The following is a 17280-nucleotide window of genomic DNA, read 5'->3' as shown; positions in this document are numbered from 1 at the left end:
CTGTGTTCTTAAGCTCTCAGGCATCTAGAGTCCAAGCCTCTTATTTCCCATACCATGAGAATCCATGGTTGTGATTACGAGAGACTCCTTTAAGATCCCCTCTAGTCAATCAACCAATAAGGTTTTGTAGAGCACACTTATCACCTAAGCACAAACAGGTAGTTAGCTGTCGACAGTGAGTCCTGCACCTGGGAAGCAGAAATTGTACTGATGTGCAACGCTGTTTTGAATCCCTTCAGATGTCCTTTAGCCTCATTGCACTAGTGTAGTTATGCTGCATATGTTTAATGTGTGAGACAGTTCTGCTTCTGTATGTCGATTCAACTATTCCTCTAGATTGGAACTCTGTTACCTAAAGTATCTACACTTTCTAACTTCAGGGGTAGATACATTGAGACAAAAACTATTATCCCTTATTTCCAGTTCCTCAAAGTGGCCACACAGCAGGCTTTGGTGTGCACCAATGTATCTTTCAGTGTTTAAGGCATAGTCCTTCATAGCAGTAAAGCCACCCTCCCCTTTAGCAACAGAGGAGCAGCCAGAATGGGCGACAGGCTCATGCTTGCTCCCAAGCAGTCAATGACATCAGTTAACAGTTAGGTGTGTCTCATGTAGAAATACTTTGTTGGGGATGCACTTTTGCAGCATTTGGTAAAATGTTGCTCATGTTACTGTGTTTCCCAGTCCATTGATATTCCATGTACAGGTGTGTGGGAAAGGCCGGGTTCAGAGAATGCGTAAGACGCTGCCTGCCATACTCCAAATGGCAAGGTTACACTCTGTTAAAGACCTATGGAGAAATAAATATGCGGCATTACCGGGCTATACATTTTTTTCTGCTCCTCATATGTCCTACTCAAGGATACATATGGTGTGGTATCAGAGGGTTTAATTAGAACAACAGATATGGAACTTTGTCCCAGCGTGACATCTGATCACAATCCTATTATTTTAGTATTCTGGGTCGACACAGTAAAGAGGGAGACCAGACCGTTCTCTTTTCCGAGATATTTGTTGACAGATGGTGACTATCTAGATAACATGGCTCGGGAATTGGAAGAATTTTTTAGAATTAATACAGGGATAGCATCACCAATAATTGTGTGGGATACTATGAAAAGCGTTTGTCCGGGGCATTACACAAAAATATATTTATGTCCAGAATAAGAAACGCTAAAATGAAACAGAGTCTCTGCTGAGTACTTTACGTAATCTTGAGTTGCCGCATGTGGAGGCAGTAAATAAGGATCAGACAACCCAGGAGACTCTGCTTCTAGCATTAATTGATACCAGAGTGCTAGTTAAGAAGACCCTAAGGGATAAAATGGCTGCTAGCTATACGAATTATCGACTTGAAAGATACGAATATGGGGAACATATAGGGCAGGTACTGGCCTATCAGACTGCAGAGGCAAAAGCAAAAACAAGGATAAACGCTATAAGGGGGCTGGATGGACATTTGTATACTGAATCATCTGCTATTTTAGAGCAATTCCATCTGTTCTATCAGAAACTCTATTCGCTAACATGGGACCCAAATCAGGAAGAAATTGATGGCTATATTGAGGATAGCTGTATACCAGTATTAGATGTGGATGAAGCGGCTCTAGTTGAAGATATAGTGTCGGTAGAAGAAGTGGAATTGACGATATCAACACTACCAACGGGAAAGGTGGCCGGAGATGACTCACTGCCTCTAGAATTTTATAAATCTTTTAAAAGGATATTGTTGGTGCCTATGTGTAGAGTGATCCAAGCTGTGGTAGTTAACGCGCAAGTACCGGAGTCGTGGAACAGAACACAAATTGTATTTTTTTTAAAAATGGGCAAATCACCAACAGAATGTGGATCATATCGGCCAATTTCTCTTATTAAAACTGACGCTAAGATTTTCTCAAAAATCCTGGCTACTCGATTAGCTCCACTTATGCCCCATCTGGTATCTGATAGACAGCATGGGTTTATTATGGGGAGGGACACCACCGCTCACGTAAACATGGCTATAGGAGCGTTTGATTTCGCAGATAAGAAGGCGATTGAATTTGGGATGTTATTTTTAGATGCCGAAAAGGCGTTCAATCGCGTCAGATGGGATTTCTTATGGGCAGTTTTGGCTAAAATCGGCTTTGGTACTCAGTTTCGGTCTTGTGTACAGGCTCAATATTGCAACCCACAGGCTAAGTTATCATATGGGGGGACATGCTCACCTTTATTTCAAATTTTATGTGGGACGAGGCAGGGATGCCCCCTGTCCCCGCTGCTATTTGCTCTGCATATAGAGCCATTTCTATCCGCATTAAAAAACTGCATACAGATTAAACCACTAGAAGCTGATATTCTCAATCTTAAAATCACGGTTTACGCGGAGGATATTGCGGTCTATGCAATTAATCCAGAAGAGGCCGTAATAAGTATTAGGGAATAAGCGGGAACATTTGGTAAGGTTGCAGGTTACAAACTGAATGTAGATAAAACTCAGGTACTTACAACTGCTGGGTTCCACAATTCTATTATTGGATCTTGTGCTAATGTGACTTATTTGGGGGGTAAAGATAGCAGGGAAAATTAACCAGATTATTGATTTAAATTATGAACCCCTTTTAAAAGAAACTACTAAATTGCTAAAAATTTGGCATAGGCTCCCTATAGGCCTGCTAGGCAGGTGTAATTTGATTAAAATGAAAATCTTACCTAAATTCTTATTTCTGTTTCGTTCTATTACTTTGAAAATCCCTAATGTATTCATTAAAAAACTCGAAGGTATCTTCAGTAGTTTTATTTGGGGTTATAAATAAACCAAGGAGGGCGATCGATCTGTTTAAAGCTAGATTTGATCAAGGTGGACTTGGTTTTCCAGATTTTAAAGTCTACTTCTGGGCTTCTTTTATGGGCCGGTTCCGGAGTTTGCTCGGCTTAGATCAGAATGATTCTGTATTTGTCCTTATGCTAGGAAACCAGAGAGATAAGTTCCTATATGGAATCAGAGATCCACATTTCTACAAAAGGGTAACATTTAAGACTATCAAAGATGTTGTATATATTTGGCAAGCAATGTCTTCTAGGTGCAATTTACCGACATTTCATAAAGATTATCCATTGTGGGGGAATCCCGCTTTTCCCGATGTGTTTCAGGATCGAGCAGGCAAATCTTGGGCGACTTATGGAATAACTAGTCTGGGCGATCTATATAATGACAGAGGGGTCAAATCATTCGAAGATCTACATTTAGTTTATAAATTCCCAGCTTACTTTTTATTCAAATATTTACAGATTAAGGATTATCTTGCTTCCAACGTGGAAGCAAAAGTAATTAAACAATCTGTTATTTGGGATTGTATCTATGGGGGGAAGTCTAAATCTCTTATTGGTTCAATGTACGCTTATTTACATAGTTTTAGACCAGATGGTAGGGAAAAACTAGTGGAACGCTGGACTCAAACATTGGGAATAATGGTTACACCTAGAATGATCAAACAGGTTTTATGCAATGCTAAGGATTCGTTTCATTCTGTTAGTTTGCAGCTCCAGCAATTACGCATTGCCTGTATGTTATGTTATACCCCGGCAAGAATAGTTAAATGGGCCCAGGAAAACAAGACGGGGGATAAGGTAAATTGCACAAAATGTGGGCTATATGTGACTAATCTGAAACATATGTTTATGGAATGTCCTAAATTGAGGGGATACTGGAATAAAATCGAACAACTGCTTTATTCTAAACTAGGATTGGATCAACCACTCACAGATCTCGAAATTATGCTGGGACACAAAGATAATGTTCCTGTAGTAGCACGCCTTTTTACAATCCTGATGGCTGCTGCTAGGCTGGCTATTGCCAGGGTATGGGTCTCTGTTACACCAACCATGGTAGAAGATTGGTGGGCGATCATTAGGGATATTTATGGTATAGAGGCAGCCCTAGCAAAGGCAAGGGGAATCAGATCATTAGTTAAGCAAGAGGCGCTATGGGGACCATTGGCTCTGGATGGAATACTGTAGGTAGATTTGTTTGAAATGTAATAAGATGCCTTCCCTAAACTTCACTGTGTTAATTTTGTTACTATGAGGTTTTCTGTTCTGTTTAATGTATCTATATTCTTACATTTTTACATTTTTGTATTTTTGTTTTATCGCAATATGACTTCTTGCCTGATGTCCAAATTATACTAACTTCCCGATTATGCTCATTGTACAAATACGCCCTTTCTGATGATGAATAAAAAAAAATAAAAAAAGATATTCCATGACATGAATTGGTGTGTACCTAATCAATTATAAGTAACAAATTTAGCAGCAGACAGCATAACATAACAATTCCCTCAGCTACTTCACTCCACTAAGCCCTGAAATGGACTTGTAACTGCTTTCCTCCCAAATACAAAACATGTCTGTTTCCCCCTATGCTTAACAGAGTCCATCAATGGGTATTACCCAATTGGTGAGCACCTACTTATGTTTGGATCACGTTTTACCTGTTGTCTCAGTTTCGTCCCTGTGCATTTAGGATATAGGTATAGGTCTACTGTATGAACGAGGGTTTAAATGTTTCACCCCATATCATACCAGGCATGTAAAACCCTTCCCAGAAAACAATAACTCAACAAAAATTATTGTGTTGCACCACAATTCAATAGTCTTTTGGTGCATTGGGTGCCTCCCCACAGTCTCCTGCTGCACAAACCTTTCATCATATTTGTTTGGTTTCAGAAGCCTCTATTGGCTGCCTCACAGCGCCAGCTTTTGTTCCTAAGTTCAAGCTTCCAGATCCACCTGGATGGTCATATCCAACTATTGTGGCACTGTTGCTACCACAGCTGGGCCCAAGCCACCATCTTCTCCCGGTCTTAAACACTTGCGCTCAGGGCATGTCTATTGTCAATCCGGTTGTCTCTTGTGGTCCATGCAAGATTGCCTCCCATTGTGTTACAGATTGTCAGCCATTCCCAGGTGTTCTTCGATGCCCTTCGGCAACAAACCTTAGGCATGCAGGGGGGGGGGAATTATTTATTCCAGTTCTCTTGCACTTAGTGCCCTCTTCAAAAAATATTTATTCCAGTTCTCTTGCACTTAGTGCCCTCTTCGTGGCATCAATAACTGTTTTTCTATAGTGACTGTGAAGTCAGGAAAAAATAGTGTCAAATGCAGAATTATTATTCTCTACTTAGTCTGTGTCATTTCGCAGAATTTTGGGGTAATTCCACGTCACATGGTTACGCTACATGGAATTACGCGAGGGACACTCTGCCATTTTTGTACAACACTGCACCCCTTCTCTTGACACCAGGAAACATTATATTACTGTTCTAGAAATTCAGAAAGCAGATTGTGAGGGACTAGGGGGCAGGGACTGGACTGGAGCCCGTTGTGTTTGTCAAAAGAAAAAGACCACAGAAGACCTCTGGGTGTCAATTAATTAAATATCCAATCTACAAAAAGTTTCCTATTTGGACCTGAAGCTGGCCTCTGTTGGGAAGGCATATTTGCTAAGTTTGTTTAGGTGGTCCTGGTGTGCCCCTGTGACAGCCCCATGTTTGGTTGCACTGCAGAGGCTGATTTAAATATGTATCACTGTGTAGATCCCATCTGTACAGCCAGTTATATTCTTGTTAGGCACCCTCAATATTTGCACTTCATTAACCACTATGCCCCGAAATCATCGAAGGTTTTTGCCATCCCTATCACCTCTTTGAGTGCATGAGCGGTACTACCCTTCAATCGTTTGTCCATATATTATCAATCTTTCCTCGTGGTTGCCCCTTATGCAAGATCCCTCAGCAGTCCCTCCTTTTGCTCTTCTTACCACAAGTCTCTATTTATCATCAATTCACAGGGTTCCATGGCCACTGGGGCAGTACAAAGGATTTTCATAGATCTAGCCATGTCACTTGCGCAAGAAATAGATGCACAAGGGTGTGCTATTTGTGAGTGGGCCTGAGCTCATTCAGGGTGTCAGGTATGAACTCCAGACATGGCCTCTTCTCGTGGCCTGATTATTGCTGGGCTCCAAGAAGTTTGAATCCTTTGGGCATCATGATGCCCCCTAGCACCCAAGCCCAGCCATGAATTTCGATTCCAGAGGGCCGTCATTCAATTCAAAGTGGCATGATCCCACCACCGAGCCCTCTTCATCCTGTCAATGAGCACACTCGTCCTTTCCTGCCAATGCAGGCTCAGCTCTGGGCACTCACCACACCACCAGGCTTCTGCAATGCATCATTGTGTCAGGCTGGCTTGTACCCTACTCTAGCACCCTTCATCCTCCGAATTCTGCAGTCACACTAGGTGGGTCACAGAGGACCCTTTTGCATCCCGATCTGGGTGGCCTTGGCAGATTGCACTACTATTGCTGCAAATTGAAGCCTGGATAGTTATCCTTGTGCATGCTATTCCCTGTTCAAGGGCTGCAGCATATTACCACCTCATCAGACAGTGGAGCAGGGGGGACTCATGACACAGTTTCTACAGTAAGACTTGCCATTAAATTCCTTCACCATCTCAGATATTGGTAGCAAGATAAGCCTAGAGGCTGCAAACCCTAGACACCTGCAGAAAGTGGCCACCGCAGAGACGGCTGTGCCGGAAGTGCTGTCCATAAGTAATACGAACCAACAAACATGAACTGATTTATTGGCAATAACAGTTGTGTAGAAGGTATATTCAATAACCCATGGAGAGTACTTATGGCCATTAAATTGTGATGTTTAGCCAGGTGTTATAGGATTAAATAAACTGCGGCCAATAAGCACCAACAGTGGCTCCCCCATTATGGTTACTGAAACAAGGAGGGAGGGTGCATGGGGTTGGCTGCAAGAGGAAGGGTGGTCGCTCGCACGTCAGGGAGGGATTGATCTTGCATCTGCCACAGACTAGAAGGTTGGGAACCATATTTTCAGACCCATGTAAGTCACTAAAGTTGGTTTACATTCAAAATGTGGTTTGTATCTGGCACACCCGCTTGATTAATACATTGCTGCTGACGTCTAAGGTTCATATGTGCTTAACTACAAGGCCGGCTTTAGCTCTGGTGGCGCCCAATGTAGCTGTATTTTTACGCTCCCCCATGGCCTCCTTCTCCACAAATTCCCTCACTACCACTCTCCAGTAGGGGGAACATCCTTTACGACGAATTTTAACAACGCGGTACTGTTACCACGCTACTTTTACAACGCAAGTCGTTACAACGACTTGCGCTGGGGAGCGCTCCAGGATAGTAAATAGTTTAATTTACTATCCAACTCCTTCCCTAGAGTCCACGGGGACTGGAGTTGGAATAGTAAATAAAACTATTTACTATCCAGCGCCCCCCAAAGCAAGTCGTTGTAACGACTTGCGTTGTAAAAGTAGCGTTGTAACGGTACGCGTTGTAACGTCATACATCCCTCCAGTAATGCCTCGCATCTCTCTATAGCTCCTCTCTGACATCCATTTCATTTTTATTTAAAGCGCTACTCACAGTTTTGTGTTCTGTCAGTGACACGTTCTTTGCAGTAGGCACATTAACCCTCTGCGTTAATTTATGAGTCAAAACTGCCACTAGAGAAATCTCCAAGCTCTCTTCAGTAGTAACATTAACTATTTTGACATTTTTATTGTTGCCTTAAACTCTGAAAACACAAGGAAGTTCACATGCTTTTAAACCTATAAGTTTTATTTAAATAGCGTCCCTCACCAAACTCATACCAGATGCAGCTGCACCGGTCGCACCACCCTAAAGCCCTGAAGCCAGCCCTGCTAATCTGATTAAATCGTGTGCTAAAATGTGTTGTCAAATCTTAACCGGTGCACAATGGGGGCACTTATCTAGTGATACACTCTTTTGGTGCAGACCACATGCCGTAACCCCCCTCCCCTTTATTTTCACGTAGCCCCTTTTTCTTTCCCCATTCGCTTAATTCTTTTCCTCTCTCCGTGTTATCCTTATTTTTCCCTTTATTGCTGCACCCTCTTCCATTGCTACTTCTTGCTACCCAGCACTTTATCCATTCGTCATTAGCTAGTCCACTGCTATCTCTGCCATTGTCTTGATTAATGTATGGTTTACTCCCTCACTCCACCCTTCTGTAACAGCCCTTGTCACTTAAAACAAAAAACATCTTATTATTAATAACATAGGTGAAACCTAATGCATTTACCAATGCATGTTAACTTATTCATGGCTATTCTGTCTGTAAAATGATCTTAGACTCATTCAGCTGAAGTGTGTGAAGTTTTTATAAAGTGCCCACTAAACATGTAAAACACATTATCGGTGGATTTATGCCCTTGAATTTTGAGACACAAATCAGTCCTGGTAAGGTATCCAATCTGTGACAGCACAGAAATTCAGTTAAATCACATTTTCATTTTCTAAATTCACTAGCTTACTTGTACTATTGCCGTACCAGTGCTTAATTTGTAAAAAAAAAAAAAAAAAATTGTTTGGGATCAAAGAGTTTCATAGAAGCCTGCCAGCAGTGCTGCTGAATGCTGGCGTTGACGAATATCATCCAATCACGCCTCTTTTTCCCACCACCATATACCTATTACCTTATCGCTCTCTGACTGCTTCTTTTTAACCCCATTTTCTTAAATTAGCTCTGTTTTCCCACCTTCCTCTTCCAGCAGCGGCCAGCACTGATCCGGAGTAGCGGGGCAGGGGCGGGACGGGACGGGTGGAGAGAATGTTAAAAAAAATTACCTTTTCACCGCGTCTCTCCGTCTCTCCTCCACGTCTGACTCGGGCCGGAACAGGAAGCATCCAGGCTCCCCTGACCAATCACAACTCTGCAATGCAGCATTATGATTCGTCTGAGCGCCATGGTTCAGCACTCAGATGGGGACTGGAGACCTGGGCATGTTCTTCATCCAGGCTTTAATGCAACCTAGGTGGAGAACATGCCCCGAGAGGGCCAACCAAACATTCATGCACACTTGGAGTGGGCAAACCACTCACCCCCTTCCCTGCTCTGAGAGCAGAGCAGCCCTGCCCGCCCCGGCCGCAAAGCAGCAGGAACAAATAAAATGATAATAACATTGAGTTATTATCATTTTATTTGTCCTTTAGTTACACTGCTTAAAATCAGTAGGGCAAAGCACCTCCGCCTCAGCAGAAGAGCCGCCACTGTCCTCTTCTTCCATCTTTGTCCATTTCTGACTTTTTCTCTCTTGCTCTCAGTCAAAGTTTGGTGACGGAAAAGAGGTCCCAGCGCCCAAAATGAGTGCCACTGCCCACCATCCGACTAAAATTAAATAAAGCCTGTAGCAGTCGTAGCAAGCTAAACCCTCCTTCCTTAACAGTTGCAGGCATTGTGACTGGAGCTCAGGGAAGTAAAGATTTCCCCAAGGGTTCTATAAACCCCTAATCTGCAGAAGCTGTGGTCCCAAGCGAGGAGCAAGACCTTTACTGCCAACAAATGACAAATCTCGGTCTCAATCTACTAGTAATGCAACATATCCACCCCCCACGTGCACTCAATAGGGCACTTTTCTCAGTTCCAGTTGCACCCACATGCGGCTGGAATTACAAATGTATGGAAATCTCAAAAAGTGGATTTATATTTTTGAAGATATAAGGGCATTCTAGGGCCAGAGTGCTTAGGAAGTCTGTATGCACCCACAGTGTTATATGTGTTTTCACAAATATTTGCAGAGCACATTCCTTGCCACGGTCAGATGTTTACTTTCATATATGGCAGCAGCGGACACACTTCCAGGGCGGGAATGAGGAGTTAATAGGCCCCCCTTTTGTGTGGATGAAGGTATGTTTTCTCGATGAGGACAATTATTTCCCTACAGTAGCGATAATGTATTCCATTAACACATGCATAGACAAACACTTTATAATTGCACAAAATTACCCATGTGAAAATTCTTCGGCTTAGGTGTGAAAAAGAGACCATAAAACAATCCTAGGAGTAGGTATGGGAACCTGAAAACGATGAAGCTTCTCACACGCTCTCCTGCACCCCTTAAAGAAGTTGAAACATGTTTTTCCTCTCTACCAAAAAAAACGCTATTGACATTTTTACGTGTTACTTAAAGGCAAGCATGTTCTTTGTCAGTCGTGCAACATGTTATGGCACTGCCAAATGGGCTGATAAAATTCCCTCAAATTGCCATTGTACACTCTGAAGTTCTTCAAGTTATATATCAAACAAAAACAACAACAAAACAGTGTAATCCATCATGTAGCTTGCTTGCACGTCTTTACCAATTTCGTTATATTTGCATGACTTGCATGTAGTGGATTTGAAAACTAATGAAAGGGTTTTAAGAAATCGGAGAATTAAACATATTATTTTTATCAGATGAAATTCCAGACTTACTTCTTTATTTCATGCACAGGAAGGTGAAGGACATCTACAGACAGCCAAGAATCTGGGGGCCATATTATCAAGAACGGCGATAACATCATCTCTGCTTTAAGCGGTGATAAGGGGCATGATAATATGCCCTTGTGAATTCCCATAGAAACCCAGGTTTGATGTCCTTCACACCAGAACCTGGGCTTCTATGGGAATTCACAAGGGCATATTATCAAACCACTTATCGCCGCTTTAGCAGGAGTTTCCTGCTGCTAAAGCGGCGATAATGTTATCGCCGTTCTTGATAATATGGCCCTGATTCTTTAAACAATCAGATATGTGCACATCAGGTTTACTACCTCACATAAGCGCAGATTCCTGACTTTTAAAAATTCACAAAGGTATCTAAAAGTTCTCTTGCAAAACCAGCAATATATGTAGGTTTCCAGGACTACAACTGAAATCAATTTGTGAATTCCATTCTTGCATGAGTGAATAATGACTTTTATAATTGCTCATGCAAAAATCTCTAAGCAAATTTAAAGGCAATTGACAATTTGTTTGTCCCTGAGTAAATCATTTTTCGAATGAAAAACCTTTTCTCCTAAACCCCACCAGTTTTGGAGAAGGAAACCTCCCATTTCCGTCTCAGTACGATCAATTACTCCAACTTTGAGAGAAATAAATGTCAAATCAGAAATAGATTGGGAAACAGTTTGTGAATACCCATATGAAAGAACTTTTGTAGGAATGCTAAATTTTTCACGGTATGCCCACCTTTTAATGCCCGCTCCACGCCAATGAGCATAATTTACTAACACAATATATTTATGGAGTAAATATTTGTACGAGTGAGATATCACTTTTTGCAGAATGCAATAGTGATTTACTACGCTGACGATCTGCAGATCATCTTTCCACTTAACTCTCCGAACGCCGTGGACAATTTCCATTCCGTCATGTTACACATCCAGGAATAGATGAACTGCAATCAATTGAAATTAAACCCCGGAAAAACTGAGCTTCTTCTCCCCGGATCCAGCCCCTCTCACTGGGGCGCTCAGTTCTGGCCCACCAAACTTGGCCTCCCCCCGACCCCTGCGAAATCAGTAAAGAGCCTCGGTGTGACCATCGACTCCGAACTCTCGCTCAGATCTCAAGTTGGCACCGTGATTTCTTCTTCCATGTTCCAACTTCATAAAATCCGCAAAGTCAGGCACCTACTACCACCAGCCGCTCTGATCCAGGTAATCATCTCTTTGGTACTATCCCGCCTAGACTTCTCCAACTCCCTCTATCACGGACTCCCCAAATCACTACTCCACCGCCTCCAGGTTGCGCAGAACCAAGCAGCCCGTCTCATCTACAACACCCCAAAATGGCAATCGGCCAAACTGCTACTGCACAAGTTGCACTGGCTGCCTATAGAACAAAGGGTGGCCTTTAAGTTAGGTTGCCTCACGTTCAAATCCTTTTACGGCACCAGCCCCGCCTTCCTGTCCGCACTTGTCATCCAATACCGCCCTACCCGCAATCTCCGCTCAGCTAATCTTAACACGCTCGCTGTGCCCAAAACCAGAACTAACAAATTCGGTGGCCGTCGGTTTGCCCTCCTGGCCCCGAAATTCCGGAATCCCTTTCCCCTGATCATCAAATCCAGCAACTCCCTCCTTCACTTTAGGAAGCTGCTCAAAACCTTCCTCTTCCCCCCACCCTGCTAATCCCGCATCCTCCAGCCTCCGTCCCACTTCTGTCCTACAGCGCCAGGAAACTCATGGTGTCAGTGCGCTCTACAAATCCCACTTAACATAACATAACATAACATAACATGATTTAGTGCTAGAAGGATGAAACATTTTGCGTTCTCAAACGGCCAGATTCAAACAATCAGGCTGTTTGCAAACACAAAAATATCTTTTCTGATGTACAAAGTCCAAATTGCAATTCGCTAACCTGTTACCTAGGGCCATATGTATCAAGCTAATTAGCATTCGAATTTCGGCCTTTGCGAATGCTAATTAGCTAAATGGAATGTTGAAACATTTTCGCAGCAAAATAAGGAATCGCACATTTTGCTATTCCTTATTTTGCGATTGCACTTAAGGAATCGCAAAATTTGCGATTCCTTAAATGCAATGGATCAAAGAAATATTTATGCAAAAATGCCAATAAGGATTCGCAGATTACCACCAAGTTCTAGTTGGTGGTAAGTTGCGAATTCTTTTCAAAAAGCAATTTATTTAAATTCCGAAGGTGCCATATGACGCTCATACATGCCCTTAGGGCATGTATGTGCGCCATATGCCCACACATGTCTTTTTCAGGGGTGCAGCAGGGTGTTCTTGTGACACCCCTGCACCCTTGAAAATATTCGCAATTTGCGATTAGCAAATTGCTAATCCCAAATATCCCCTTCATTCCTATGGGCCTCCTGGACCATAAAAATGAATGGGAAAATTGCGATTAGCAATTTGCTAATCGCAATTTAGGAATGATAAGGAATCGCTAAAAAGAAGCGATTTCCTACATACATACCGTTTTGCGATTTCTAAATAGCGATTCCTTAAAAATCGCTATTTAGGAATCGCTAAACGGTATGATGATACATATGGCCCCTATTCGTAATGTGGCTTTGCTTTTTTTTTTTTTTTTTTAATTTTTTATTCGGTTTTTTTTCCCCATTTTTTTTGTACAGGGCACAGTAAAAATAAAAAAAAGAAACAGAAACAAGAAGGAACAATATACACAAAGAACAAATCAGTTTCAAATAATGCAATGACCTACATTACATTCTTAGGTATATCACTGCTTCTATGTAACAAAACCTCACATCCTATATATAAGACATAACAGATAAAGAGAGAAAATAAATAAATTAGGTATACAAAAAGATTAGAAAAGACCATTCAAACAGGCTTATCTTATTAAATCTCTAATTAACTAGTGCTTCCTTCTTTCCAGCAGGTAATCGGTTCCCAAATTTGTTTACCCAACTTTCTTCCCTTTTTCCCTTTCCTTGCATATATCGCAGACTCTAAATTATATATTGACAACAGTTTGGCTAACCACTGATGGTACATCGGGGGAAGAGGATCGAGCCATGCCGAGGCTATTCATAGTCTCAGAACTGCCATGGCTAAGAATATAAAACTTCCATCTAGTATCTGCCCCTCATTATTAACTCCTAATATTATTATCGATGGAGTTAAAACAATCTCAGTTCCTAGTACTTTATTAAAAAAATTCTCTATATCCTTCTTGGTTGTTTGCAGGTGAGGGCATGTTGCAAAAACATGTACCAGATCGGCCTCTAAACTTCCACATCTGGAACAGCTAATGCCAGATGTGCCTCCCCATTGGGCAATTTTTGCAGGTGTGTAGTAGAGATGGTATAAAGTTTTATAGTGTTGTGCTTGTAATGAGGCTGAACACAAAAGTTTCTGCCCCATATCCAATGACAAGCGGAACTGATCTCTCCCTATATCTAAACTAGTTGCCCACTTGTCCGCCCATTTTCCCAAATCGTCCTGCTTCAGCTTTATCAACTCTGCATAGAGCCTCTTGATCGTACAATCTTTACCAGTTTGGACAACATCCATTATTGAATTTTTCCCATAACCAGCAAATTCCCCCCTCTTTTTGCTGACGAAGCTTCTTACTTGGAGATATTTAAAAAATTGTTTCGTGTCTATACCATAATTCATCTGTAATTCTGAGAATTGCATTAAACCTTTTGGACCGAAAATATCACCAAGCATCCTAATTCCCTGTCTCCCCCACACACTAAAAACTGTGCCAGAAAAAACCTCACTAGGGAGAGTAGGATTACCACTCATCCTTGTGTAGGCATTATACTTCCCTAGACCAAACTTCTTAGCAAATGCTGTCCAAATAGTGTGGCTTCCGCCCCCATGACTAATCCATATATAGCTAATGTACTAAATTCATCCTGCCCTTCTGCTTCTGCACCCCAGATCAGGCCCGCCATATATTGTATTGCTGCTACCCAATAATAAAGTTAGTGCGCCCCACAATGGAAATATGTAAATTATCAAGTCTGTCTAACTCCTTCCTTACTTTAACCATTATGGGAGTGATGTTCTTTTCCACTAAAGTATCGAGGTCGGCAGTAATAATTACTCCGAGATACATCCCTGTTCGGACCACTCAGTTATCATTACAGTCAGCCTGACAGTTTTTAATTATCTGCGTCTTGGATGTATTTAAAGCGTACCCAGAAATGTGTCCAAATCTCCGTGCCTCAGTCTCTACCTGACCTATAGCCTCCGTGGGGTTTGATGTAATCACTGCCACATCATCAGCATATGCAAGAATCTTGCATTGGCCCATGTGTGTGATCAATGGGGTAATTATTTCGCGCATCTCTATTCTGCGGATTAGTGGATCCATATACATTGCGAATAAAAGCGGGGAGCACGGGCACCCCTGCCTCGTGCCCCGTTTTATCTGAAATGGCCGGGTAGATCCTGCATTAACTCGTATGGAAGGTACTGGAGCAGTATACAATGTCTGTATTGCTTTAACATATCCTTCTTTGAACCCTGCCCTAATTAAAACATGCCACAGATAATCCCATGAGACCCGATCGAAGGCCTTCTTGGCGTCTAATAACATAACCGCCATCGGGTCCCCTGAGACCTCCGTGGCATCAAACAAAGTGATGACCTTACGTGTATGGTGGGGAATGAACCCATGCTGATTGCTACTCACAAGGTTTCCCATTATTCTGGCGAACCTTGTTGCCAACACCTTAGAATACATTTTTGTGTCAGTATTCATTAGCGTTATTGGCCTATATGATCCCGGCTCAGTGGCAGGCTTCGCTTTTTTAAAATTATCACAATTTCCGCTCCCCCCCATGACCCAGGAATAGATTCCCCTGTTTGGGCTAGCTGCATTGTTTTAGCCAGATCTTCTCCGAGTATTTCCCAGAATGTTTTATAGAATTCAATAGGCAATTGGTCAGGGCCAGCCGCTTTTCCTGAGGGTAGATTTGCTATAGCTGCTTTAATCTCTACTACATCCAGAGGTTCTTCTAGCCCTTTTGCCTTCTCCTTCGTCAACCTTTCCACTGGGATATCCTGCAAGTAATCGCTTATTTCCCCAGAATCTCTAAACTGCTGATCATTGTACCTCGTAAAACTTCCTAAATACTTCCCGTATTTCGTCCGGATCTGAATGTAATCGACCTGTTTTGTCCCTAATTTCCCTTACCATTCCTGATGCTGCTATTTGTCTAGTAAGGATGGCTAATGTACGCCCTACTGTCTCGCTAAACTCATGGCATCTCTCCCTTTTTACCATAAAACTCTTAGCTGCCTTATTCACAATGTCTTCTTCTGCATCCATTTTTGCTTTCATAACCTTGGTAAGCGCATGATCCACTAAAACCCCTGCTAATAAACATTGATGCAGCTCCTCCTCAGCATCAAGGGCTGCCTTAGCCAAATTACTATTCCTAAGCTGCTCCTGGTTACGCTTGAATGTATTAAAGCTGAGAGTCTCCCCGCGTACACCTGCCTTAAAGGCATCCCACACCATCCCTGTCGCTGCGCTTCCTCTATTGATTTCAAGGAAGTCTTTTATCCATTTTGACATATGTTGTATGTATCTATCATCCTGTAGAAGCCCTCTTTCAAAGGTCCATACCCTCTCTTTTCTAGTCACTGTTGACACTTTTAATGTTAAAATAAGGGGGTTATGATCACTGAAAATCCGTGGGAGCCTATCTATCTTTAAACAAGAGAGTAATGCGTTTGATACAAAGAAGTAGTCCAACCTTACACAAATACGATGTGGAGCTGAATGGTATGTAAACCCTTTTTTGTCTGATCTGATTTTCCCCCAGACGTCTGAAAGAACATTATTCATTATTAAATTGGTTAAGGCTTGATGTACCCTTTTTTTTCTGCCATGATATCTACCAAAGGAGCCTACACCTAATCCATCCACCCTATTAATATTGAAATCCCCAGCCATAATGATACGGGGGGCCCAGGTAGCAAGTTCCACATCTAGAAATTCTAGGATCTCTGGGTCATCCTCTGTAGATCCATACACCACCCCCAAGGTGGTCCACTCACCCTCAAGCAAACATTCAACAAGTGCCCACCTCCCCCACTGATCTTCCAGTTTCTTTCTAATTATCACATTCTTATTTCTTGATAGTATGGCTACCCCTCTATTTTTGGCACCCTGCCTAGAATATACTAACACTTGAAAACCCAACTGCTCCAGTAAGTACACCTGCGAGGCTATGATATGCGTTTCTTGCAAGAATATAAAATCTACATTCATCTGTTTTAACGCAATAGAGACCCTTTGCCTTTTCTGGCGATTGTTCAGCCCACAGACATTCCAAGTTACTAGTCTAATGCCCATGGGAATTTTTACTAATTTTCCTGACTGAAGAATCCATAAAAAAAATTGGAAACGATTTTAAATCTAAGCTCTCTGTATTTGTAAATATTTTAAACATATTTGCCAGTATCTCTTCCCCACCGCCCACTCCCCCACTCACCAAGATCTCCTGTTTCACCCTTGTGTTTTCCTACTGTGCCATGCCCTGTATACCTTCCCTCCCTCCCCCTCCCATGACAGCCCATCCCTAAGCACCCTCCCCCCATACTGGCAAATAGGTCCAACTGACCTATATCTGACAGCCAAGGTCCCTAGGTTGTCCCACCTCCCCCCTCTCCCATCTTCAATCTCCATTTTCTTATCTGACTTTATCCCTGACCCCGACCCTGTTGTAGAAAAGGAGAAAAAAATGTTCACAATTTTCACACTTTACAAAAGTTTACACATTTTACATCCATTATTTTCCCCCTTCTATTGAGCTATATCTTTCTACAACTTCCGGACTGTTTCCCTCACCGCAACAGTCTGTCTGTTCTGCTCCCTATTTTCTCTAAGAAAGCTGAGGTACTCTTGAGCCATAACTTCGGAATAAAAAACTCTAAATTGGCCATTGACC

This window comes from Lissotriton helveticus, chromosome 9 (assembly GCF_964261635.1).
Source record: "Lissotriton helveticus chromosome 9, aLisHel1.1, whole genome shotgun sequence".
Classification (NCBI taxonomy): Eukaryota; Metazoa; Chordata; class Amphibia; order Caudata; family Salamandridae; genus Lissotriton; species Lissotriton helveticus.
Note: the sequence above shows the minus strand (reverse complement) of the source record.